Here is a 26,896-nt window from a genome sequence, read left to right as displayed (position 1 = left end):
CCATAAGCCTGAGGCTAATTAAATATCCCTCCGAAAGGGAAGGTATTCATCTTAGTTTTCAGATGTGTTTTTGTGTGTGGTTCATACTTATTTGAGGGGGATCTATGCAGCCCCGTTTGTCAAAGAAAGCATCGGATCAGATAACTTGCCAATACTGGCATCACTGCAGTGTGTTTGCTTTAAAAATCGAAGAATTTCAATTACAAACACTTTATTCTTACTTCAACACACGTAGCAGCCATGAAAATATGTATGTAAATGTTGGCTTCCCTTCCTCACGTTGTAAGTGATAACTGGTCCATAAATCAGAACTTTTACTGTTGGTTTATGTTGATCACCAGTGGGGAATCTACTTTACTCCCAACCCCTTGGTTTAATTTCGCAGCAGATAAGTGAGCTTCAAATCAGCTTTAGTTGTAACGTGATGCTTCAATGACGGATGTGTTCCATGTGTCTCAGTCAGGCATATTGGACAGCAGAAAGACACCTTCTAATCCTTTGGCTTTACGAGGAAAAGATTTTGCTGGAGAAAACATTTGAATGTTTTCTCCCCATCAGGTAAATCCACTTTCTTTACTCTTACCTGCATACACCTACTCAATAGAAAAAAAACAGGTAAGTGTAAATCTTAATACACAGTTATGACTCTTGTCAATCTTGGTAATCAAAAATCAGTTCCAGTTTCAGTTTTCTTTTTGTCTTTTATCAACTTATTGATACCAGTGACCAGTGGGGTACCGCAAGGTTCGGTGCTGGGACCCCAGCTATTTACGATATACATTAATGACTTAGATGAAGGGATTAAAAGTACCATTAGCAAATTTGCAGATGATACTAAGCTGGGGGGTAGTGTGAATTGTGAGGAAGATGCAATAAGGCTGCAGGGTGACTTGGACAGGTTGTGTGAGTGGGCGGATACATGGCAGATGCAGTTTAATGTAGATAAGTGTGAGGTTATTCACTTTGGAAGTAAGAATAGAAAGGCAGATTATTATCTGAATGGTGTCAAGTTAGGAAGAGGGGATGTTCAATGAGATCTGGGTGTCCTAGTGCATCAGTCACTGAAAGGAAGCATGCAGGTACAGCAGGCAGTGAAGAAAGCAAATGGAATGTTGGCCTTCATAACAAGAGGAGTTGAGTATAGGAGCAAAGAGGTCCTTCTACAGTTGTACCGGGCCCTGGTGAGACCGCACCTGGAGTACTGTGTGCAGTTTTGGTCTCCAAATTTGAGGAAGGATATTCTTGCTATTGAGGCCGTGCAGCATAGGTTCACAAGGTTAATTCCCGGAATGGTGGGACTGTCGTATGTTGAAAGGCTGGAGCAATTAGGCTTGTATACACTGGAATTTAGAAGGATGAGGGGGGATCTTATTGAAACATATAAGATAATTAGGGGATTGGGCACATTAGAGGCAGGAAACATGTTCCCAATGTTGGGGGAGTCCAGAACAAGAGGCCACAGTTTAAGAATAAGGGGTAGGCCATTTAGAACGGAGATGAGGAAGAACTTTTTCAGTCAGAGAGTGGTGAAGGTGTGGAATTCTCTGCCTCAGAAGGCAGTGGAGGCCAGTTCGTTGGATGCTTTCAAGAGAGAGCTGGATAGAGCTCTTAAGGATAGCGGAGTGAGGGGGTATGGGGAGAAGGCAGGAACGGGGTACTGATTGAGAGTGATCAGCCATGATCGCATTGAATGGCGGTGCTGGCTCGAAGGGCTGAATGGCCTACTCCTGCACCTATTGTCTATTGTCTATTGTCTATTTGGCAAACCTTTAAGCTGATCTCTTTGATGTAGTCAGTCAGTCCGAAATGTCACCTCCTCTGTTCCCTCCTCAGATGCTGCCTGACCTGCTGAATGACTTCAGCACTTTGTGTTTTGCAACTGCGTGCAACTGACCATTTCAATAACGGGATGAAAGATGGGGAATCATGGTGGGTGCAAGCTCACACTGTACATTGCAGTGGGGCACCATCTTCAAAACAATTCTCTTTGCAGCAATCTGGAAAGCTTTTAGTTGATGGTATCGCTCCTGATAAGGGCTTGAACAAATTGTTAGTTGATGATTCATAACTAACTTCCATAACCATGTTATAGAGTCATCGAGACAAACAGCATGGAAACAGACCCTTTGGCTCAACTTGCCCATGCTGACCAGCATGCCCTATCTAGTCCCTCCTGCCTGCATTTGGCCCATATCATTGAATGGCGGTGCTGGCTTGAAGGGCTGAATGGCCTACTCCTGCACATATTGTCTATTGTCTATTGTCTATTGTCTAAAACTATCCTATTCATGTACCTATCTGAATGTTTCTTCAATGTTGTGATAGTATCTGCCTCAACTATCGCCACCAACAGCTCATTCCATACACCTATCACCCTTTCTGTAAAAAAGTTGCCCCTCAGTCTGAGGAAGGGTCTTAACCTGAAACGTCACCCATTCCTTCTCTCCAGAGATGCTGCCTGTCCCGCTGAGTTACTCCAGCATTGTGTATCTATCTTCAGTTTAAACCAGCATCTGCCGTTCCTTCATACAGTTTGTATGATAGTTTGTCTGTTTGTCTGTTTGTTTCTATGTTAATTGTATTTGTAAAGCGCTTTGTGCATGTGTTAAGGCGCTATATAAAATAAATATATTATTATTATTATTATTATACACATGTCATTTGGCATTACTGTTCCTGTGTTAAAGCTTCTGCTTCCAGTTGGGAGGGGGCTGCATTGAAAGATTATCTTACCAAAGGAGCGGGACCCTCACTATACCATTACTTTGGCAGGCTGACCCACCATTCAGTGATCCAGAGTTGCTGAGATCTTTTGGTGGAACTGAATAGCAATAGACCTCCACCTGAGTTGGATCTCTGCCCTTCCCAGGACCCCCTTCTTAGTCTGGGATTCCTGAGGCGTGATGTTTATTGATAGGGGAAACAGTGTTTAGATTGGAAGTGAGGTTGATAAATATTGTCCACATAAGTGTTCACCAAGAACACCGGCCAACAAGGAAGAGGTGCTGAGGGAAAACATCTGAAGGACAGCTCTAGATTAAAAAAAAATTAAAATGTTTGGAAACTCTCAGTTCCTCCCAGATGCATGACATGGAAATTCCAGATGTGATTCTTATCAGCATGTTTTACTTTTGCGTGGGAGCAGAGTATGAAGCTTCGGTTAGGAATCAATGCAAAGTATTCTCATGTCAAACTCCATGTGAAGCAAAGGAAATGACATCATCACTCTGCATGACGACTGACATATGACCACCCCGTGCATTGAAGAATGCCATGTGACAATGGACATTGCTTTACCGTCCCAGGTATGACCACATTGAACTGTTTGCGTGCTACTGTATGTTTCATTTTTTTCCTTAGTACCTAATCAGATGTACAGCACTTTGGTCAACGTGGGTTGTTTTTAAATGTGCTATACAAATAAAATTGACTTGACTTGACTTGACATTCTATTTATCCTGTCACCATTTCTGCGAGAAAGGGTACCAGCATTTTCCCTTTTCCTTTTTTCTATCTGTTGCCTTGGAATAGGTATGTTCATTAGCAGGTTTTTTTTCCAATCTTCTGGGAGTTTAAAGAATCTTGCAGCAAAAAAAATTTTTTATTTAAGAAATGTTTAGATTGTTCACAAAAATACATTCTCTTCTGTGGTTTTTCTTCCAAGAACTGTCTTTGTCCAAAACCTTAAAATCTGCATCTTTCATAACTTAGTTTCTAATTACTATAGGATTGTCCTACAATCTTTGAGACCAAAACAAATTAAATTATGGCCTATCTTCTTAACTGTTAAAAATTAATAAAATATTGTGTGTTTGAATATTTATGTTATTAATTTAATGTAATTTCAAAGTGTTGATAATGAGTATTTTCATTGTAAAAAAGGTAAACAAAGAAGAAGTATTCTTAGAATTAATGTGTTGGATTAGTTAAACACAAATCATGCATTATTCTTAAAAAGTGCCATAATTCCAACAAAAAAAATTAAATACTTTGTGACTACACTTTGACCCAATGAACTAGAGATGGCATGAATATATCTGATCAGGCCCTGGAGATCAAACAACTTAGGACATTCACCACCATCACTGTAATACCTGTGCATCAAGATATCTCCATTAGCATTCCCAGGTTCCCTAGTCTTCATGTCTAACTCTGCAGTAAAAATAGATAGTCCTTGAGACCTTGCCTGATAGTCCTTGAGATCTCCTGCAGCTCCACCCATAGATTTAGTTTCCGGGGAGGGGGGTATTTTCTCTCTAATTGCCCTTTTCCCCCCGAGTATATTGGTAAAATCTCCTTGGATTCTCCATAATCAGATCTGCCAGTGCCATCTCATTCCCCCCTCTTTCTCTCCTGATTTCCTTCTTGAGGTATGCTCCTCAAAAATCTATACTCTTCCAGGGTCACATTTGATCCCAGCTGAAAGCACCTGACACATGCTTCCTTTTCCGTGGCTAGAGTCTCCATTTCTCTCAACATCCAGGGTGCCTCACTCCTACTTCCATAGATTTATTCACAAAATGCTGGAGTAACTCAGCAGGTCAGGCAGCATCTCGGGAGAGAAGGAATGGGTGACGTTTCGGGTCGAGACCCTTCTTCAGACTGATGTCAGGGGGGCGGGACAAAGGAAGGATATAGGTGGAGACAGGAAGATAGAGGGAGATCTGGGAAGGAGGAGGGGAAGGGAGGGACAGAGGAACTATCTAAAGTTGGAGAAGTCGACGTTCATACCACTGGGCTGCAAACTGCCCAGGCAAAATATGAGGTGCTGTTCCTCCAATTTCCGGTGAGCCTCACTATGGCACTGGAGGAGGCCCATGACAGAAAGGTCAGACTGGGAATGGGAGGGGGAGTTGAAGTGCTCGGCCACCGGGAGATCAGTTTGGTTAATGCGGACCGAGCGCAGGTGTTCAGCGAAGCGATCGCCGAGCCTGCGCTTGGTTTCGCCGATGTAAATAAGTTGACATCTAGAGCAGCGGATGCAATAGATGAGGTTGGAGGAGGTGCAGGTGAACCTTTGTCTCACCTGGAAAGACTGTTTGGGTCCTTGGATGGAGTTGAGGGGGGAGGTAAAGGGACAGGTGTTGCATCTCCTGCGGTTGCAGGGGAAAGTGCCCGGGGTTGGGGTGGTTTGGGTAGGAAGGGACGAGTGGACCAGGGAGTTACGGAGGGAACGGTCTCTGCGGAACGCAGAGAGGGGGGGGGATGGGAAGATATGGCCAGTGGTGGGGTCCCGTTGTAGGTGACGGAAATGTTGGTGGATGATATGTTGGATCCGCTGGCTGGTGGGGTGGAAGGTGAGAACGAGGGGGATTCTGTCCTTGTTGCGAGTGGGGGGAGGGGGAGCAAGAGCGGAGCTGCGGGATGTAGAAGAGACCCTAGTGAGAGCCTCATCTATAATGGAGGAGGGGAAGCCCCGTTTTCTGAAGAACGAGGACATCTCGGAAGCCCTAGTGTGAAACACCTCATCCCGGGCGCAAATGCGGCGTAGACTTCCATAGATTCCTTACTCCATAGGGTGGCATTGCGGAACAGATTCCTGGCTTTGATGACAGGTGCTGCCTGTGACGAGTTTGCACATTCTCCCTGTGACCACATGGCTTTCTTCCGAGTGCTCCGGTTTCCTCCCATTTCCAGAATGCATGTGAATTTGTAGGTTCATTGGCCTCTGTAAAAATTACCCCTAATGTGTAGAGAGTGGATGAGAAAGTGCGAATGGGTGATTGATGGTCGGCGTGGCTTTAGCTGGGCAGAAGGACCTGTTTCTATGCTGCATCTCTACATTAAACCTATATTTCATTACCTGCATGGCCCTTTACTCTAACAGGAACATGAAGATCATGAACTCTCACTTCTAAAATTATCCCACTGCTCCCTTTGCCTGCAAACAACCTGTTTCAATCAAATTGTTGTTGTGCGTGGGATATATGGAGGGAAAGTAGGAAAGAATTTGACAATGTTGGAAATGTTGTGGATCTAGTATATTCAGCTGAAGGTTCATTACATTTTTGTCCGTTTTGTTGGGCATGTTGAGAAAGTTTGATGAGCATTCCAGCTATGCCTGCCTCAAAAACGCAAATGTTAAAACCATTCATCTGATAGATTCAACTCTTCTTGCCTCTATTTAACTGCCGGATTTCTTGTCCACTAGGAACAATATATCTAAATCATTGTCAGAATATCAGGAAAAGAGCTTAGTTAAAACAGTGGCATTCATGTTAGGAACCTTTTATCTCCTTTTCATCTCTGGCCTCCATCCTGGTCCTTAACACCAAGAAGACCAAGGAGCTCATTGTGGACTACAGAAGGACTAGGGGTGGTACGCACACCCCCATCCATATTAACGGGACGGAGGTGGAGCGTGTTTCCAGTTTCAGGTTCTTGGGTGTCAACATTTCTGATGACCTCTCTTGGACCCACAATACCTCAACACTGATCAAGAAGGCTCACCAGCGTCTCTTCTTCCTGAGGAGACTAAAGAAGGTCCATCTGTCTCCTCAGATTCTGGTGAACTTCTACCGCTGCACTATCGAGAGCATCCTTACTAACTGTATCACAGTATGGTATGGCAACTGCTCTGTCTCCGACCGGAAAGCACTGCAGAGGGTGGTGAAAACTGCCCAACGCATTACCGGTTCCTCACTCCCTCCATTGAGTCTATCCAGAGTAGGCGATGTCTGCGAAGGGCGCGCTGCATTGTCAAGGACAGCTCTCACCCCAACCACAGATTGTTTACCCTCCTCCCACCTGGGAGGCGCTACAGGTCTCTCTGTTCCCGGACCTGCAGGTTCAGGAACAGCTTCTTTCCTGCGGTCGTTACCTTACTTAACTCTGCGCTTCGGTGATTGCTGCCACCCCCCCCCCCCCCCACCCCCCCTCGGGCACTCCTCCCATCAGTGACTGATCTCGCTCACTGGAATTTCCACTACCGCTACTGTGCATATATGTATATATTATATGTTTTACTATTATATGTTTTACTATTCCATCACATGCACTCTGGTTAAGATGCTAACTGCATTTTGTTGTCTCTGTACTTGTACACTGCACAATGACAATAAAGTTTGTATTGTATTGTATTGTATCCCCTCCCCCATCACACCTGTATCCACCTATCACTTGTCTGGCTTAGTCCCACCCACACCTCTCTCTCAGCATTCTCCTCTGTACTACAATCAGTCTGAAGATGGGTCCTATTTGGTTACAACTATCCATCAGCCCCCTTTTCTGTTTGTACTAGCCTCTATGTTTACCTATCAGAGAAGGAAAGGGGAGTTAACCCTGTTACCTGAACCAATAAAATAGTTACTCCTCGTTCAACTTTATTACAAACCGGGTCATCTGTTTTTTTGTACACTGCAGTCCGTGGGAACATGTAAGTGAAAATTGGTTGCCATTTCTCTGACGATACACTGGTAGCTATACTTTATAGATATTCCTTTGTCCAGAAAGGGATGCAAAATACTGTATATTGAATGAATGCAAATATTTACTTTAGCCAATATTTTGGCATTTTAGTTATTTAAGGCATGCGAATACTGCTACCGGGCAATGGGATACACTTGAGTCAGTTCATGTCCCCTCCTACGTATACCTTGACTCGGGCAGATACAATTCAACCCCTTAGGGAACCCAGAGTGTGAAAATCGTTTGAAATGACATTTTGTTCATAGCTGTCTGGCATTCTTGTAGTTTTGTGGCTTGATTTTTGTGGTTGTCATGTTAGGTTGCTTTTGATTTTTCACCACCTGTCAAACTGCAGAGTACAATCCCACAGTCTGAACAACTGCCAATTCATCAAGTAACCAACCATCGTTTTGTCAGCAAATGTAAAGAATTGTACTGTTATTTCCGTGTTGCAATCCTGCAAATGCAATCAACATAGTGTAAAACCAATGAGAGATTGAAACTCTCGGCTGCAGAAACATAGAACCTTTCCAGTTTATGATTCATTATAATTTTATAATTCATTAATTGTGATGGAGGGGTGTGGGGGGGGGGGGGGGGGGGGGAGGGAAAGATGGGATTTTAAAAATCTGCTGTAAGGCAGTTTGTGGCAGTAAATGACTCATTAGTCACTTGTCATAAAATGCTGATCACTTATTTGAAATAAATTGCTATTCATGTGCCTGCTTTGTATAGTCTTCTAAGGCAAGAACGTCTTTCCTCAGTCTTCTAAAGGTGACTGAATGTTGCACCTTATTTCAATGATAGGTTTATCTGAATGGAAAACATGTAAGCCGCTCTGTAGGTCTGATACACCTGGTAAGGTTCATGTTTAAAGGTTGTGTCACCTATGGCCCGCAGCATGTTACCGAAACTGCATTCTTCCACATTCTGCTGTGAGCATTTTCCAGAGCCTGCCTGGAAACTTGTGACAAAAATCATGCCCACAGGACTCTGGCTCTTGAAAACGTATTCTATTTCCAACAGGTTATTCTCTGACTGATTTGTGAAGTCTCTGTATCAAAGGATGGAAGCTGGTATCTCTTCCTGTTAGAGAAAGCAAGCTGCACAACGGTGCAACAGTAGAGTTGCTGCCTTACAGCGCCAGAGACCCAGGTTTGACCCTAAATACGGGTGCTGTCTGTGCGGAGTACATACGTTCTCCCTGTGGCCAGCCTTCACCGCCAGGCTAGGTTATCGACGCTGGCCAGCACCACCTCCCCCGCTGCTTCCAGGCCGGACCTACTGCCGCCATCGCCGGCCCACACAGCTTCCTCTGCCTTTTCCAGGGCAGAGAAACATAGAAAATAGGTGCAAGAGGAGGCCATTCGGCCCTTCGAGCCTGCACCGCCATTCAATATGATCATGGCTGATCATCCAGCTCAGGAACCTGTACCTGCCTTTTCTCCATATTCCCTGATCCCTTTAGCCACAAGGGCCACATCTAACTCCCTCTTAAATATAGCCAATGAACTGGCCTCAACTACCTTCTGTGGCAGAGAATTCCACAGACTCACCACTCTCTGTGTGAAGAAATGTATTCTCATCTCGGTCCTAAAAGACTTCCCCCTTATCCTTAAGCTGTGACCCCTGGTTCTGGACTCCCCCAACATCGGGAACAATCTTCCCGCGTCTAGCCTCTCCAACCCCTTAAGAATTTTATATGTTTCTGTAAGATCCCCCCTCAGTCTTCTAAATTCCAGCGAGTACAAGCCTAGTCTATCCAGTCTTTCTTCATATGAAAGTCCCGCCATCCCAGGGATCAATCTGGTGAACCTTCTCTGTACTCCCTCTAAGGCAAGAACGTCTTTCCTCAGTTTAGGGGACCAAAACTGCACACAATACTCCAGGTGCGGTCTTACCAATGCCCTGTACAACTGCAGTAGAACCTCCCTGCTCCTAAACTCAAATCCTCTTGCTATGAATGTCAACATACCATTCGCTTTCTTCACTGCCTGCTGCACCTGCACGCTTGCTTTCAATGACTGGTGCACCATAACACCCAGGTCACGTTGCATCTCCCCTTCTCCTAATTGGCCACCATTCAGGTAATACTCTGCTTTCCTGTTCTTGCCGCCAAAGTGGATAACCTCACATTTATCCACATTATATTGCATCTGCCATGCATTTGCCCACTCGCCTAATCTATCCAAGTCACTCTGCAGCCTCCTAGCATCCTCCTCGCAGCTAACACTGCCACCCAGCTTCGTGTCATCTGCCACAGAAACTTAGAGATGTTGCATTCAATTCCCTCGTCCAAATCATTAATATACACTGTAAATAACTGGGGTCCCAGCACTGAGCCTTGCGGTACCCCACTAGTCACTGCCTGCCATTCCGAAAAGGACCCGTTTATTCCGACTCTTTGCTTCCTGTCCGCCAACCAATTTTCTATCCACCTCAACACTGAACCCTCAATACCGTGTGCTTTAAGTTTGTACACCAATCTCCTATGTGGGACCTTGTTGAAGGCCTTCTGAAAGTCCAGATATAACACATCGACTGGTTCTCCCTTATCCACTCTACTAGTTACATCCTCGAAAAATTCTATAACATTCGTCAGACATGATTTGCCTTTGGTAAATCCATGCTGACTTTGTCCGATGATTTCACCACTTTCCAAATGTGATGCTATCACATCTTTAATAACTGACTCTAGCATTTTCCCCACTACCGATGTTAGGCTAACTGGTCTATAATTCCCCGTTTTCTCTCTCCCTCCCTTTTTAAAAAGTGGGGTTACATTAGCTACCCTCCAATCCTCAGGAACTACCCCAGAATCTAAGGAGTTTTGAAAAATTATCACTAATGCATCTGTCGCTTCCACCGCCGACCCATTCCTGCACGCCAGCTGCCAGCGGCCGCGACCAATGACTCCGCTGATCCTCGCATCTCCCCTGGCCCCTGGCAGGCCGGGGCCATCAACTCACCTGGATTCCAGGCCCAGTTCCGGACCGAGAGTCTAAAGAAGGGTCTCAACCCGAAATGTCACCTTTGCATGTTCTCCAGAGATGCTGCCTGACCTGCTGAATTACTCCACCACTCTGTCCCTTTAGTGTATTAACCAGCATGTGCAGTTCTTTATTTCTACTATTTAAACAATGATACTCTATTACTCAGTAATCCCTTACTCAGTTATAGTGGACAATCGTCAATAACAGACACCATGCCTTCCCTCACCCCTGGTCCATCATAACGAGGGTTTACTGTATTTACTTTTCCAAATTGTTGTCAAGAGTTCACAGGTAGAGTTCCCATTGCTATCCTTTATTTTAACTATTAAAATTCTGTCAGAAATTATTGCAGAGTTCCCGATATTTAAAAGTGTTCACTTCTTCCAGCCAGTGTCCATTCAGCCACCTCAGTGTCGGCCAGCCTAATACCAGTGACGGGGAACCTTCGGAGTACGGTATTATCAACTAACTAGGGCATGACTAATAGACATTTGGAAAAATATGAGTTGGGAGTGAAAATCAGCAAGGATTGTTGGATGCAAATCATGTTCCACTGACGCGATTGAGTTCTTTGACAAAGCGTTGGCAAGGTTTGGTGATTGTGATTGATGTTAAGTGTATGGACTTTCACAATGTTTAATTAAGAAGTGTATAATGGAGCTTACAAAATTGCAAGCAGTATGAATGATCAGAAAGGCAGAGGTCGGTGATTACAGATTGGCTAAAAGACAAAAATTGTGATTACCGGCAGACAGGCTGCACGAGACCAGTGAACATGCTGTTCGTTTGAATATTAATATGAAAACATGGTATTTGAATCGTATCTATTTATACAGATGGATTGTACTGTCACAATTCTATGTACAGTCAGGTTACTATAGGAACAATCAAAGGGAACTGTGATAGAAGAAGTATTGTGATCTGAACAATACAAATTAAAAGCAATGCCCAGGGAATTGGTCAGGTTGTCCTGACGTGTGACTGCCTTTTGGATTCTCATAACCACTGTCAGTTTTCATAGGGCTCCCGGTCTGCAGTTGAGTGATCAAAGGAGATCTCACTGACCAGGTGTTAGCTCAATGCTTGGAATGGACTCATGCAGTCTCCTTTAATTTACTGCCTTGTGGAGTTTCCTCAGGTACTGCCTCTTCCCACTCTTCCCACTCTCCCCAACGTTCAGTCCTTTTAAGATGAAGTCTTTCATCCCATATCCCTAACCAACGAACCTCAGCAAACTCCGCTACCTTAATCGTTCCCAAGGGATCGCACTACTTAACCCTCGGCATCCCCGGGTTCTAGTTCAACACCTGAGTGGACATCTGAGTCCTCACTGTTGGTCCGTTCTCCTCCGTTGCCTCTGTAGCCTCATTCCTCTGTAGCCTCATTCCAGATGGGATTATCAATTTACATCTTTCTCCCACCGGCCCTGATTGAACTTCTGCTACCTACTTCCCCCCAGGTCATACAGAATGTCCATTAATCCCCATCTCCAGAGCCCAGTTCTCAACACCAACCTATCCTGGACTTGTTCAAACGTTCTCCTGAACCCAGGACCTGGTCACACTCCCTACATTCTTCCTGTGGTTTGATTGGACATGCAAACCCTAATACGTCCAAACTGGGCTTCTGTCCCTAAACAGCCAGCTTTTCCCCTGAGCCTCTACAAACCATATCCAGCTCCCAGACCTGCCTATTATTTTAAGCACAATCCACAATGATGTGCTTAAAATAAAACACGTGTCCACAACAAATCATCCGCCAACATTTCCGTCGCCTACAACGGGACCCCACCACTGGCCATATCATCCCATCCTCTCCCCTCTCTGCGTTCCGCAGAGACCGTTCCCTCCGTAACTCCCTGGTCCACTCATCCCTTCCTACCCAAACCACCCCATCCCCGGGCACGTTCCCCTGCAACCGCACGAGATGCAACACCTGTCCCTTTACCTCCCCCCTCAACTCCATCCAAGGACCCAAACAGTCTTTCCAGGTGAGACAGAGGTTCACCTGCACCTCCAACAACTTCATCTATTGCATCCGCTGCCCTAGATGTCAACTTATTTACATCAGCGAAACCAAGCGCAGGCTCGGCGATCGCTTCGCTCAACACCTGCGCTCGGTCCGCTTTGGCCAAACTGATCTCCCGGTGGCCGAGCACTTCAACTCCCCCTCCCATTCCCAGTCTGACCTTTCTGTCATGGGCCTCCTCCAGTGCCATAGTGAGGCCCACCGGAAATTGGAGGAACAGCACCTCATATTTCGCCTGGGCAGCTTGCAGCCCAGTGGTATGAACATCGACTTCTCCAACTTTAGATAGTTCCTCTGTCCCTCTCTTCCCCTCCTTCCCAGATCTCCCTCTATCTTCATGTCTCCACCTATATCCTTCCTTTGTCCCGCCCCCCTGACATCAGTCTGAAGAAGGGTCACCCGAAATGTCACCCATTCCTTCTCTCCAGAGATGCTGCCTGACCTGCTGAGTTACTCCAGAATTTTGTGAATAAATTCCTTCGATATGTACCAGCATCTGCAGTTATTTTCTTATATTATAAGGTTATTATAAGGTATTTTACTAGAACTCAGTGGTTCAGGCATTGGGTGTTCCATGGCATTTGGTCATGACCAAAACTGTACATGGAAAAAAATAATATCTAAAGATCTCTTGTTGCAGATATATTTCTGTACTCCTGAATATACTCTTCCATACTCTTTCTTTTCAAAGTCAGACATCCCAAATCTATTGTCCATGATAGTGGAGTAAGATTTTGCAAAGCAGCAGCTGGTTATAGAAATCAACTGTCACATGATAGGGGCTAGAACAGCCTTCAATTCTGTTTCAATCTTCGGTGTGAACAGGATAATTCTGTGACCAGCCTTTAGTCAATATATGTTAGTCGGCATATTATAAGCGTCAGATTTTAAATGAACAATTGACCTATTATTAATTGTTGTTGATGGAAAGGAGGTGTGGAGCTACATCAGCCCTTGTGGAAGGAACGGCAGATGTCGGTTTACACCAAAGATAGACACAAAATGCTGGAGTAACTCAGCAGGTCAGGCGGCATTTCTGGAGAAAAGGAATAGGTGACGTTTTGGGTCAGAACCCTTCTTCAGACTCAGCCCTTACTTGTGGAAATGTTTCCTAAGGCCTCAAGGCCTAACTTAGTTTTGTAGACTTTGTTCTCTTGGCCTAAATTCTCTGTCCAGAAAAAATAGAGATTCTTAATCTATCCCATCAGCTCCTTATATCTTCTAATTTCCTGGGAATACAACTATAAATTATTTAAATGCTTCATATTCTAATCCAGGAATCATTTCAGTAAACTTACATTGCACTCTCTCCAATGATAAGATACCGTTTCTAAGGTGTGCAACCCAAAAAAGATGTATCTTAACCTGGATTGTGTAAAGCTGCAAAATAACCTACAGTGAGCTTCAAATAGCCTTAGTCGTTTCGGTTATTTTGTGTATCTGTCGATGGCAAAAGAGGTCTATCGGATTTAAGGGGTATGGGGAGAAGGCAGGAATGGGGTACTGATTGTGGATGATCAGTCATGATCACATTGAATGGAGGTGCTGGCTCGAAGGGCCGAATGGCCTACTCCTGCACCTATTGTCTATGTATCTGTGTAAGTCAATGATTTGCCCTTCAGTCCTTGCAGACGGTTGGACTGCCATTGCTGCTAGATTTTCTCCATTTAAAAAGTAACCTGATCTGACCCTTTCAGACTAAAATGAGTGAGGTAATTTTTTCCATATTGAATGTGTAGGAAGGAACTGCACATGTTGGTTTACGTCAAAGATAGACACAAAATGCTGGAGTAACTCAGCAGGTCAGGTGGCATCTCTGGATAGAAGGAATGGGTGACGTTTCGGGTCGCGACTCTTCTTCAGACTGTCAGGGGAGAGAGAGAGAGATAAGAAAGGGTAACGTGTGTAAACAAGACATCAAAGGGGATGCATTTAAAGGAAAATGTAGAACAGATCATTGTTAGCTAGGGGGAAGGAGACAACAAAGCATGCAAAGATAACATTTAATCAAGAGAACTGTCAGACTGGTCGGAAAACTAGGATAGGGGAGGGATGGAGCGAGGGAGCGAGAGGGGATGCAAGAGTTATTTGAAGTTAGAGAAGTCAATATTCATACCATTGGGTTGTAAGCTATTAGGTAAAGGGGAAGTTCAACGAGACCTGGGTGTCCTTGTACACCAGTCATTGAAAGTAAGCATGCAGGTACAGCAGGCAGTGAAGAAAGCTAATGGCATGTTGGCCTTCATAATGAGAGGATTTGAGTATAGGAGCAAAGAGGTCCTTCTGCAGTTGTATCGGGCCCTGGTGAGACCACATCTGGATTATTGTGTGCAGTTTTGGTCTCCTAATTTGAGGAAGGATGTCCTTGCTATAGAGGCAGTGCAGCGTAGGTTCACGAGGTTAATCCCTGGGATGGCAGGACTGTTATATGAAGAAAGATTGGAAAGACTGGGCTTGTATTCACTGGAGTTTAGAAGGATGAGAGGGGATCTTATAGAGATGTATAAAATTATAAAAGGATTGGACAAGCTAGATGCAGGAAAAATGTTCCCAATGATGGGGGAGTCCAGAACCAGGGGCCACAGAATAAAGGGGAGGCCATTTAAAACTGAGGTGAGAAGAAACCTTTTCACCCCCAGAGAGTTGTGAATTTGTGGAATTCTCTGCCACAGAAGGCAGTGGAGGCCAATTCACTGGATGAATTTAAAAGAGAGTTAGATAGAGCTCTAGGGCCTAGTGGAATCAAGGGATAAGGGGAGAAGGCAGGCACAGATTACTGATTGTGGATGATCAGCCATGATCACAATGAATGGCGGTGCTGGCCTGAAAGGCTAAATGGCCTCCTCCTGCACCTATTTCCTAGTTTCTGTTTCTAAGCTGCCCAAGTGAAATATGAGGTGCTGTTCCTCCAATTTGTTTTGGGCCTCACTCTGACACAGTAGAGGAGGTCGGAGGTCGGAGGTGAGGTAAGGGACAGGTTCACTTGCACCTCCTCCAAAGTTATCTACTGTATCCACTGTTCCAGGTATGGACTCCCATATATTGTCGAGACCAAGGACAGGCTCGGCGATCGTTTCGCTGAACACCTCCGCTCAGTCCGCCCAAACCCACTTTATCTCCCAGTTGCTAAGCAATTTAATTCCCCCTCCCATTCTGTCCTGGGCCTCCTCCACCATTCCCTTTGATGTCTCGTTTTCACACCTTACTTTTCTATATCTTTATGTCTCCCTCTTCCCTGAGTCAGTCTGAAGAAGGGTCTCGACCCGAAACGTCACCCATTCCTTCTATCTAGAAATGCTGCCTGTCCCGCTGAGTTACTCCAGCATTTTGTGTCAATTTTCCATGTCAAAGTTATTTTGCCACCATTTTTCTCATCTGTTTAATCAATTAATATTTGTTTGTAATTTTATTATGTTGATCTAAAGAAAAGGCCTTAAAACCCCCCCCAAAATAGGATTACGTTGAGTAATGTCCAAATTGCTCCTTCAGCTATACACGTGGAAAGGGAAGGATGGGAATGAACAAACCCGGCAATCTGGATATCCTTCAGCAAGCTATTGATAACATATTGCTTTATTTCAGAAATTCCATTTCCAGTGGCTGCAGTTTAGCTGGGGAAGTGTCCAAGGTGCTGAGATTGCTAAACAGTTATAACAGCCTGGTGTTGGTAGGTTCTGAGGGTTACAGGTTACTGAGGAACAGGGAGGGTTATGCCCTCTACTGGTAGGGTGCACAATTGCTACTAATACCTCTAAGATCAGGGAAAGTTCACTCATGCTAGTGCAGAATTAGGGTGCTGCCCTGCTGTTCTGATGATCAAGGTGTAGTAATACCCCTGCTGTTAGAGTGCTGGAACACTGTTCCTAATGTTGCTGTATTCCTTGCACCCACAGGAAGAAACCCTTTAGTCATGACTCTGTCTTTGTTGCCATTGTCATTGACTCTCTTGTATAACACAATACCCAGTCATGTACGTCACAGTCCTCGACCAGAACTGAAAAGCAACAAGGCCTTGGGAGAAGATGTCATCCCTACTGAAGATCAGACCTAACAGGGAGTAGCCTCTGATATGTAGTCACAGCATAATGTGAGTCGAAAGGATGTGTAAGGAGACATTATAGATGCCTTAATGTGCACATCTTCAAAAAAAGAAAACAAATTCAATTATGGTGGAACCAGGGGAGGTAATTTTAATGGTCCACCTTAAACACCCCTTCCCAGTAGTTAAAGAGCTGGTCCTTGAATCAAAGTGTGAATTCTATTCACATAGAGGCAAATGGACTTTGGATCATTGTGTTTCTCAATCTTAGAAAAGCCTTCAACTCTGTCAATTGAAGGGTGTTGTGGAGGATTTTTCCCATCAGAAATTTGTCTTCATTCCACGCATACTACATGATAATGTATGTCATAGCCACCACAAATCCAATCTCAGTGCGGATTGAGCCAAGCAACATAGTGCCATCACTCCCGACCTACCTCCCAATATTTATTCCTGCAGCGTTGCACCTCTTCTCCACCAAGCCTCCCACAACAGTGGTGCCAATCTACAGGATTAATCTGATACCTCCGCATGAGAGCCAAGTCCAGTCCAGGTTCAGTCTCAAGACACAATACTTGTATATGTGCATTCTCGAAGGCTGACCTCATGCATCAGCCCTTTGTTCACTGAGGTGAACCTTGCACTGGACATTAAGAAAACAAAGGTCCTTCAACAGTAAACAACCCAGTGCCCTGGTAACAGTAGTCCACAACAATGTCCTCTAAAACCTGCAACCCACTTGATGTAATTAATTATGATGTTTTGGGCGAAATGGGCTGAAATATAGCAAGTCGAGCTTAAACCAGACACTTGTGAGGTGATGCGTTTCCTTAAGATATGTTTGCAAAAATGTATTATCCTTACCATCTCTTTGGAACTCCTGGATATTGACCATTCACAATGAAAAAAAAAGAGTAAAGGGAATCCATTGAGAAGTTGGAAACTCTTTCTAGGGAGCAAACAGTGAAAAAAGTAGAACTAGCATACCATCTCCCAGCCTACCACCATGTGCTTGCTCCACCAAGCCATACACTAGACCACCTGTGATAGAGCGCACGGATCCAGGGTTGGCTTCACTGGCCCCAGAACCAGCAAAACTGGAGTGGAGATTGAAACATCCACAGATGCCGGCAATCTAAATTAAAGCCAGAAAAGGCCAGAAATACTCATCAAGTCAGGCTGCTTCAGAACTAATGATGTTTCTTCAACTCAAAAAGTTAGCTCTGTTTCTCATCCCTCAGATGCAGCTAACATGTCGTGTATTTTCTTTTTCAGAACTGGAGAGGAAATTAGTTCATCTCAACCCAAAGGGATAGCCTTGAAAGAGAAAATTGATTAGGAAGGATTTAAGTCTTTTGCTGGTAGCGTGATTGTGCACACATCATGAGGGGAGGACATTGCTTAAGCATGATGCACCCATTGTAGAATAATTTGCCATGCCACCTAACCAATATTGGAAATCATTACATACTTGTTTAACGATGGCCCATTGAGAAGGCAATTGGGAGCGAAGATTATTGGGAAAAGGAAATACTATACAACATATTACAATCTACTTTTCTCTCTTCACAAGCTACATGATAATCTACCGTCTGTTTGTCCAGTGGGATCTGGACAGTAAATGAAAATCAAAACACCGTAGATTCTGCAAATCTGAAATAAAACAAAAAATGCTGGAAACCACAATGGGTCAGACTGCACCTGTGCTGAGGGAAACAGAGTTTCTTTGTCAGAACTGGGAAAGAGAGAAAACAAGTTAATTTTGAGCTACAGAGAAAACAGAGGAAGAAGAGCCAGGGAACTAGGAATGTCTCTGATGGAGCAAGGCCAATAGTTGTGCAATAAATTATGTAGGAGATTTAGCTGATGGGTTAATGGTATCAGTAGACACCCAAAATGGCGGCGCTGCCATAGCAGCTGCGGCTTACCTGCGGTCCATTTGTCTTTGTGTTTTTGTTGTTTTTTTTGTCTTAATTGTAGTTGTGATGTCGTGTTTTTGTGTTTGTGTACTATGTGTGTATGTGGGGGGGAGGGGGGGAACTGTAAAATTGTAAATAGGTGTCCCTTCCGAACGGAGACCCGACCTTTATTTTCTGGGTGTTGTCTCCGTTCCTGCTGCGGCCTACCATCGGCCCAACTCCTGGAGCTGTCGGCCTCCAGGGCTCCGGTTCGCAGAGCCCGCGGACCGGACTTACCATCAGCGGAGCCAGCCGTCTTCGGAGGCTGCGGGAGCAGCTGCGACTCGCCTTAGGCTCGGGCCGCGTGGATGCTGACATCGGGCGCTCCGGCAGCGGCAGTGTGTTCGCCCGCCCCGGATCGCGGGGCTTGGGTCGGCCCGCCGCGGACATTTCACCGTCCGGCGCGGCCTAAGATAGGCCGCGGGATATTTCTCTGCTGGGCGGGGGTTTCAGTGTCGGGAGCCACGACCGCCCCGACGTGCAGCAACAGCGACAGCAGCCGCGTGTTCGCCCGCCCCGGATCGGACTTATCATCGGCGGAGCCGGCCGTCTTCGGAGGCTGCGGGAGCGGCTGCGACTCGCCTTAGGCTCGGCCCGCTGCGGACCGTCCGGCGCGGCCTGCAACCACAACAACCTGACCGCGGGAGAGGACAGCAGGAGAAGGGAAAAGACATTGTGGCCTTCCATCACAGTGAGGAGAGGACTGGAGGAGACTCACTGTGATGGATGTTTTCTTGATGGATGTTTCTTTTGTGTGTTTTGGGGGTTGTGTAATTTTAATGCCTATTTTGATGCTTTTGTTGTTGGACTGTGGGTGACTGAATTTCGTCCAATTTGGATGACAATAAAGCTATCTTGAATCTTGAATCTTGAATCTTGAAAGGGAAATAATGAGGGAAATGCCATGAGATAAGGGTATTTGGAGAATGGGGATACATAGGCAAAGGAACATGAAAAAAATCAGTCTGGATTTGGAACAAAGTATCACAGATGTGTGAGGACCAGAGATTTGTGGATTATAGACAATAGACAATAGACAATAGACAATAGGTGCAGGAGTAGGCCATTCAGCCCTTCGAGCCAGCACCGCCATTCAATGCGATCATGGCTGATCACTATCAATCAGTACCCCGTTCCTGCCTTCTCCCCATACCCCCTCACTCCGCTATCCTTAAGAGCTCTATCCAGCTCTCTCTTGAAAGCATCCAACGAACTGGCCTCCACTGCCTTCTGAGGCAGAGAATTCCACACCTTCACCACCCTCTGACTGAAAAAGTTCTTCCTCATCTCCGTTCTAAATGGCCTACCCCTTATTCTCAAACTGTGGCCCCTTGTTCTGGACTCCCCCAACATTGGGAACATGTTATCTGCCTCTAATGTGTCCAATCCCCTAATTATCTTATATGTTTCAATAAGATCCCCCCTCATCCTTCTAAATTCCAGTGTATACAAGCCCAATCACTCCAGCCTTTCAACATACGACAGTCCCGCCATTCCGGGAATTAATCTAGTGAACCTACGCTGCACGCCCTCCATAGCAAGAATATCCTTCCTCAAATTTGGAGACCAAAACTGCACACAGTACTCCAGGTGCGGTCTCACCAGGGCCCGGTACAACTGTAGAAGGACCTCTTTGCTCCTATACTCAACTCCTCTTGTTACGAAGGCCAACATTCCATTGGCTTTCTTCACTGCCTGCTGAACCTGCATGCTTCCTTTCATTGACTGATGCACTAGGACACCCAGATCTCGTTGAACCCCCCCTCCTCCTAACTTGACACCATTCAGATAATAATCTGCCTTTCTATTCTTACTTCCAAAGTGAATAACCTCACACTTATCTACATTAAACTGCATCTGCCATGTATCCGCCCACTCACACAACCTGTCCAGGTCACCCTGCAGCCTTATTGCATCTTCCTCACAATTCACACTACCCCCCAACTTAGTATCATCTGCAAATTTGCTAATGGTACTTTTAATCCCTTCGTCTAAGTCATTAATGTATATCGTAAATAGCTGGGGTCCCAGCACCGAACCTTGCGGTACCCCACTGGTCACTGCCTGCCATTCCGAAAGGGACCCATTTATCCCCACTCTTTGCTTTCTGTCTGTTAACCAATTTTCTATCCATGTCAGTACCCTACCCCCAATACCATGTGCCCTAATTTTGCCCACTAATCTCCTATGTGGGACCTTGTCGAAGGCTTTCTGAAAGTCGAGGTACACCACATCCACTGACTCTCCCTTGTCAATTTTCCTAGTTACATCCTCAAAAAATTCCAGTAGATTTGTCAAGCATGATTTCCCCTTCGTAAATCCATGCTGACTCGGAACGATCCCGTTACTGCTATCCAAATGCTCAGCAATTTCGTCTTTTATAATTGACTCCAGCATTTTCCCCACCACTGATGTCAGACTAACTGGTCTATAATTACCCGTTTTCTCTCTCCCTCCTTTCTTAAAAAGTGGGATAACATTTGCTATTCTCCAATCCACAGGAACTGATCCTGAATCTATAGAACATTGAAAAATGATCTCCAATGCTTCCACTATTTCTAGAGCCACCTCCTTAAGTACTCTGGGATGCAGACCATCAGGCCCTGGGGATTTATCAGCCTTCAGTCCCATCAGTCTACCCAAAACCATTTCCTGCCTAATGTGGATTTCCTTCAGTTCCTCCATCACCCTAGGTTCTCCAGCCCCTAGAACATTTGGGAGATTGTGTGTATCTTCCTCAGTGAAGACAGATCCAAAGTAACGGTTTAACTCGTCTGCCATTTCTTTGTTCCCCATAATAAATTCCCCTGCTTCTGTCTTCAAGGGACCCACATTTGCCTTGACTATTTTTTTCCTCTTCACGTACCTAAAAAAACTTTTGCTATCCTCCTTTATATTATTGGCTAGTTTACCCTCGTACCTCATCTTTTCTCCTCGTGTTGCCTTTTTAGTTAACTTTTGTTGCTCTTTAAAAGAGTCCCAATCCTCTGTCTTCCCACTCTTCTTTGCTATGTTATACTTCCTCTCCTTAATTTTTATGCTGTCCCTGACTTCCCTTGTCAGCCACAGGTGTCTCTTACTCCCCTTAGAGTCTTTCCACCTCTTTGGAATAAATTGATCCTGCAACCTCTGCATTATTCCCAGGAATACCTGCCATTGCTGTTCTACCGTCTTCCCTGCTAGGGCCTCCTTCCAATCAATTTTGGCCAGCTCCCGCCTCATGCCTCTGTAATCCCCTTTGCTATACTGCAATACCGACACTTCCGATTTTCCCTTCTGCCTTTCCATTTGCAGAGTAAAACTTATCATGTTGTGATCACAGCCTCCTAATGGCTCTTTTACCTCTAGTCCCCTTATCAGATCAGGATCATTACACAACACTAAATCCAGAATTGCCTTCTCCCTGGTAGGCTCCAGTACAAGCTGTTCTAAGAATCCATCTCGAAGGCACTCTACAAACTCTCTTTCCTGGGGTCCATTTCCAACCTGATTTTCCCAGTCTACCTGCATGTTGAAATCTCCCATAACCACCGTAGCATTACATTTTTGACACGCCAATTTTATCTCCTGATTTAACTTGCACCCTAAGTCGAGGCTACTGTTTGGGGGCCTATAGATAACTCCCATTAGGGTCTTTTTACCCTTACAATTTCTCATTTCTATCCATACTGATTCAACATCTCCTGATTCTGTTAATTGTGGGGAATATGTCCAGATTAAGGTGGATAATTGACAAATAATCTTTAGATTCGGGAGGTTTTAACATTTGTATGCTAAGCATGCTCAGTAACTAAGACTTGTTCTATAAATTGTTTGATAATTTAAATAGTTTTGCAGCATTAATGAATATTGTTCATGTATATGGCATGTCCTCAAACTTCAACACTTGAAACATTCCTTTCCTTTGGAATATAAAATCCCTGCTGGACCACACCTTTCCCAATGCAGCAACACAGACCAGAGAAGCTAACCCCTATCAGTAGCTCTGATCCCAGGTGTGCAATTCTTGAGCTTTGTTCCATAGTTATGCCTTCTCATCAATGTCGAACAAGATAATGTTTAGGATCTTTCATAAACATTTAGGTTAATCTTTTTTCAGCAATTTTTTTTATAGAACGCAGAAAGAATAGAACGTCATTCAGTGTATTTACCACATCAGCTGCCTGTAAATGTATAATGCAGTGTAATAAGGTAATGTATAAGGGACCATGGCCTGGTTCTGAACGGGGTTGTGGTGGAGAAGATACAACAGCGATTGCTTCAGGAGACAGGGAGGGGGTGGTCAGGCCCTTCCCTGGTTTCCATTCTTCTGGACACAGTTGGGTCACCGCGAGGGATAGCCCGTTGTACACATGGAATGGGACAAAGAGTAGTCTGAGGCGATGCAAGCACTGATTATTCTTGCCTGGTTATCTGCACCCAATCAGTCAGCCTGGTCAATCAGAAGTGTAATTCCAAAAAACGTTCTGTTACTGAGTGCATTGGAAACTTGCACATGTGCACTGTTTTTTTTGTACTGAAACTAAACAAATTTTGCAATGTTCTCGTCATCCCAACTGACCAAGAAGTGCGTGTCAAAAATTTAGGCAGTGCCACCTTGGACAATCAGGTACCAAGACCAAAACGCTACATCTCCAGAAGTCTGGCCACCCTAGTCTTGACCAGAACCTGCCACAGGGTGGCTACACTTTCTGGGACACCTCTTTAATATAGAAAATCTTTCTATATTAGAACATCTTGCTCTGTGTGAGATGCGCCATCCAGTGACCAAGTACAGAACAGTAAATTGGGAGTGCTTTAAAACTATGAATCTTACAATTTGGAGTCAACTATATTGCCTGTGCCCAGTCTGCCAATGTTTGGTATTCACAATGTTAATTATTTAAAAAATGCAGGAAATATTTTCAGTGACGTTTAGAAAATGTAAAAGTTTAATCTGTAACTGAAGCCAATTACATGTTACCTGCTGTGGCACAAGGAGATGCTGTCTCACTGTGCTGGAGACTTGGTTCAATCCTGACCTTGCTGTGTCTGTGAAATTTGCATGTTCTCGCTGTGACTCTGAGTTTCCTCCGGGCACTCTGATTTCTCTGCACATCTGAAAGTTAATTGGCCTCTGTAAAATGCACCTGAAGTGTAGGGAGTGAGTGAGAAAATGGGGTAACATAGAACTAGAAGAAGGGTCTCGACCCGAAACGTCACCCATTCCTTCTCTCCAGAGATGCTGCCTGTCCCGCTGAGTTACACCAGCATTTAGTGCGCATGGGTGATCGACAGTTGACACGAACTTGGTGGACTGAAGTGCCTCGTTCTATGCTGTATCTCTAAATTATGCTAAACTAAACTAAACTAAGATGCTGGATGCACTCAGCAAGTCAGGCAGCATCTGTGGAAAGAGATACATGGTTAATGTTGTATGTCCAAGACACTTCATCAGAAGTGGGCAAATAGGGAACACAAGTTAGTTTCTTGTTCTCTCCAAAGTTATCTCCGTCCTAAATCTAATGCCATATATATGGCCTGAAATGTTAACTCTATATCTTTTTCAACAAATGCTGCCTGAGTTACTCAGTATTTCCACCATTTTCTGTTCTTATATCAGATTTCCAGCACCTGCAGTTTTGTTTAAAATTTCATACACATTAATTGCTGCCTGCGGGCATGCTGTCCATCCTACTTTTGTAGGAATAATGGCCTCGTTGTAGATTGGTTGCACCATTAATTATAAATTACAGCTAGAAGTTATCTACAGTTTTGTTCAGTGCACAAGAATTCTCAACAATGGAGGCTCAGAACTATTGTCTCAAGGCGGCAGCCATAACGAAGACTCCATTTTAATCACTAATTAATGTGGACGTTTCTCTGTTAGAAAGGGTGGCCATTATTCCGTGCTGAACAATCGAGTTTGGTGGATTTAGAGAGAATCAGTTAGTTACTAAAGGCCCTGTCCCAGTAAGGCGTTTTTTAAAGCGACTGCCGGCGACTGTCAAAGTCGTAGCAGGTCGCCGAAAAAACGGTGACTGGACCCCCCCTACGACAATGTCTATGACAAGCTACAACAACCTACCACCTAGTCGACATCAAGCTACGGCAAGCTACCCAAAACCGGCGACCCAATCGTCGCAAGTAGAACGTCCACCTACGACCGCACCTACGACGACCTACCACCACAGAGGCAACAACCTACGACAACCGAGGTCAACCTACGTCCACAAGCTGTGACCCTGAAGACTGAAGACAACTGAAGACAATTCACGTTTCACCCACTATCCCTATAAAAGGGGGTGCACGGTAGGGTTGCCAATCATTCTGCATCATGACTATTTGAAAGTGGTGCCATGAGAAACTACTCTGAAATACAATAACTTCATACATCAATTTTCCGTCAAAATGTCAAGAATTTCCTTTATTGATATACTACCAATTTTTTTTAAAAGGTTGTTAAGAACATACAACAGTGCATACAAAAATATTGTAATAAACTTCAATAAATTTCAATAAGCTTCAAACTTCAAACTTTAAAATTCAAACTTTAAACAGAATACAAGTGCAAAAAAATACAAAACCTAACATCATTTATGGACACATTACACTGATGGATGATCAGATCAAGTCCACACTTGGAATTCGCCGCAGTCAGCACCGGTGACAACCTTAATCACCTGGTGACAATCTGGCGAGAACCTACTTCACCAGGCGACAACCTGGCGACAACCTGGCGACAACCTGGCGACAACCTGGCGACAACCTGGCGACAACCTGGCGACAACCTACGACAGCGCCCACGTCAGGAGACGTCAAGCTACGCTCATTGGCGTCAAACCAACAGTCGCCGAAAATGTTCAAGCCTTCACAAAATCCAGCGACGACCAGAAAAACGCTACGACTCTTTGGAGACTACACACGACCATGCCCGCGACACCGTGTGGCAACAGCCTAGTCACCTGTAGTCGCCTAAAAAATCGCCGAACTGGGACAGGGCCTTAATGGCAGAAAAGTCACAGCAGCAAAGAATCTGCAGTGCAGCTTTGATACAAAGGTGACATTTCTAATACAAAACAATGTTCATTCTTCTCTCATAAACCAAAATACTCCGTGGAAAGATGTTGATGAGTGTGCAGGAGTGGAGAAACTTGGGGGTATAACAATACAATTCTATGAAAATGCAGCTAATATTTTAAAATTACCAGTAGTATTTTGAGTTTAAAATGAGCGGAGAGAGCACAGGTATAAGCAGATATGATTTAAGATGCTGTAAAGATTGAGTTCTGACCCCTTAATTGAAATACACTCATAGAATGTGTGCATCCACACATCTTTCCATTATTGACTCATCTCTCACTGTGAATCTATGGTTATTATCCCTGTTTTGTAGCATGATTTGCAGCTTCTATTTTCAAGTGCTTTCAATCACAATATAGCTATTTTCTCAGCATCCCCTTGAGCAAGTTGTGAAATGGATGCGCTGTCTAAATTCATTGGCCAACATATTCCCCATTTCCTTTAATATGCTTGGAAAAGTATAATTCCAGATAAAGGTAGTTCTGCTATAACATAATAGTTGTGTTCCTAGGATACCCTGTGTTATAGAAAATCCTTTTATATAGACAATTATGTCAATGGGGATAAAGGGACTAGGGACCGGAGATTGTCTCAGTAATAAAATTACTTTCACACAGGATTCTCAAAACCTTTCAATGGCAATAAGTTTGTTTTTGTTACTACATGCTAAAAATACTAAAGGCTGTTTGATACTTGTAAGTGATTCTGTAGTTTCCAGTTGGAATTAATATAGAGAACTAGCTTAATGCAGAAAATGTTCCCAAATTCATCATGTGTTCTATCCAATTGCTGTTATTGGAATACACATTAATGCAGAACGGCCTATATAATATTAACCCAGCAACAATGGCTTTTGCACCAAACATTTGTCCTCCTTTGCAAGCTGTAATGTGTTTTAACAAAGAAAATGGGGAACAACTTGTAGCAAAAGTTCTGATAACCTTTACTCAGCTTTAGCAAAGACAATTAATTAGATTTACGAGGGCATTGCCAGGAATAGAGGGTCTGATCTAAAGGCAGAAATTGAGTAGGTTGGGACTTGTAGCGCAGGAGGATGAGGGGTGATCTGACAGGTGTAAAAAATCACGAGAGGAATAGATCAGGTAGATGCCTTGCCCAGAGTAGGTGAATCGAGGACCAGAGGTTTAAGGTGAGGGGGAAAAGATTTAATAGGAATCTGAGGGGAACTTTTTCACATAAAGGGTGATGGGGGTATGGAACAAGCTGCCAGAACAGGTAGTTGAGGTAGAGACTAGCCCATCGTTTAAGAAACAGTTAGACAGGTACATGGATAGGACAGGTTTGGAGGGATATGAGCCGAACGTGGGCAGGTGGAACGAGTGTAGCTGGGATATGTTAGCCAGTGTGGGCAGGTTGGGCTGAAGGGCTTGTTTCCATGTTGTATCACT

This window comes from Rhinoraja longicauda, chromosome 1, assembly GCF_053455715.1.
Source record: "Rhinoraja longicauda isolate Sanriku21f chromosome 1, sRhiLon1.1, whole genome shotgun sequence".
Classification (NCBI taxonomy): domain Eukaryota; kingdom Metazoa; phylum Chordata; class Chondrichthyes; order Rajiformes; family Arhynchobatidae; genus Rhinoraja; species Rhinoraja longicauda.
This window is presented reverse-complemented; position numbering follows the sequence as displayed.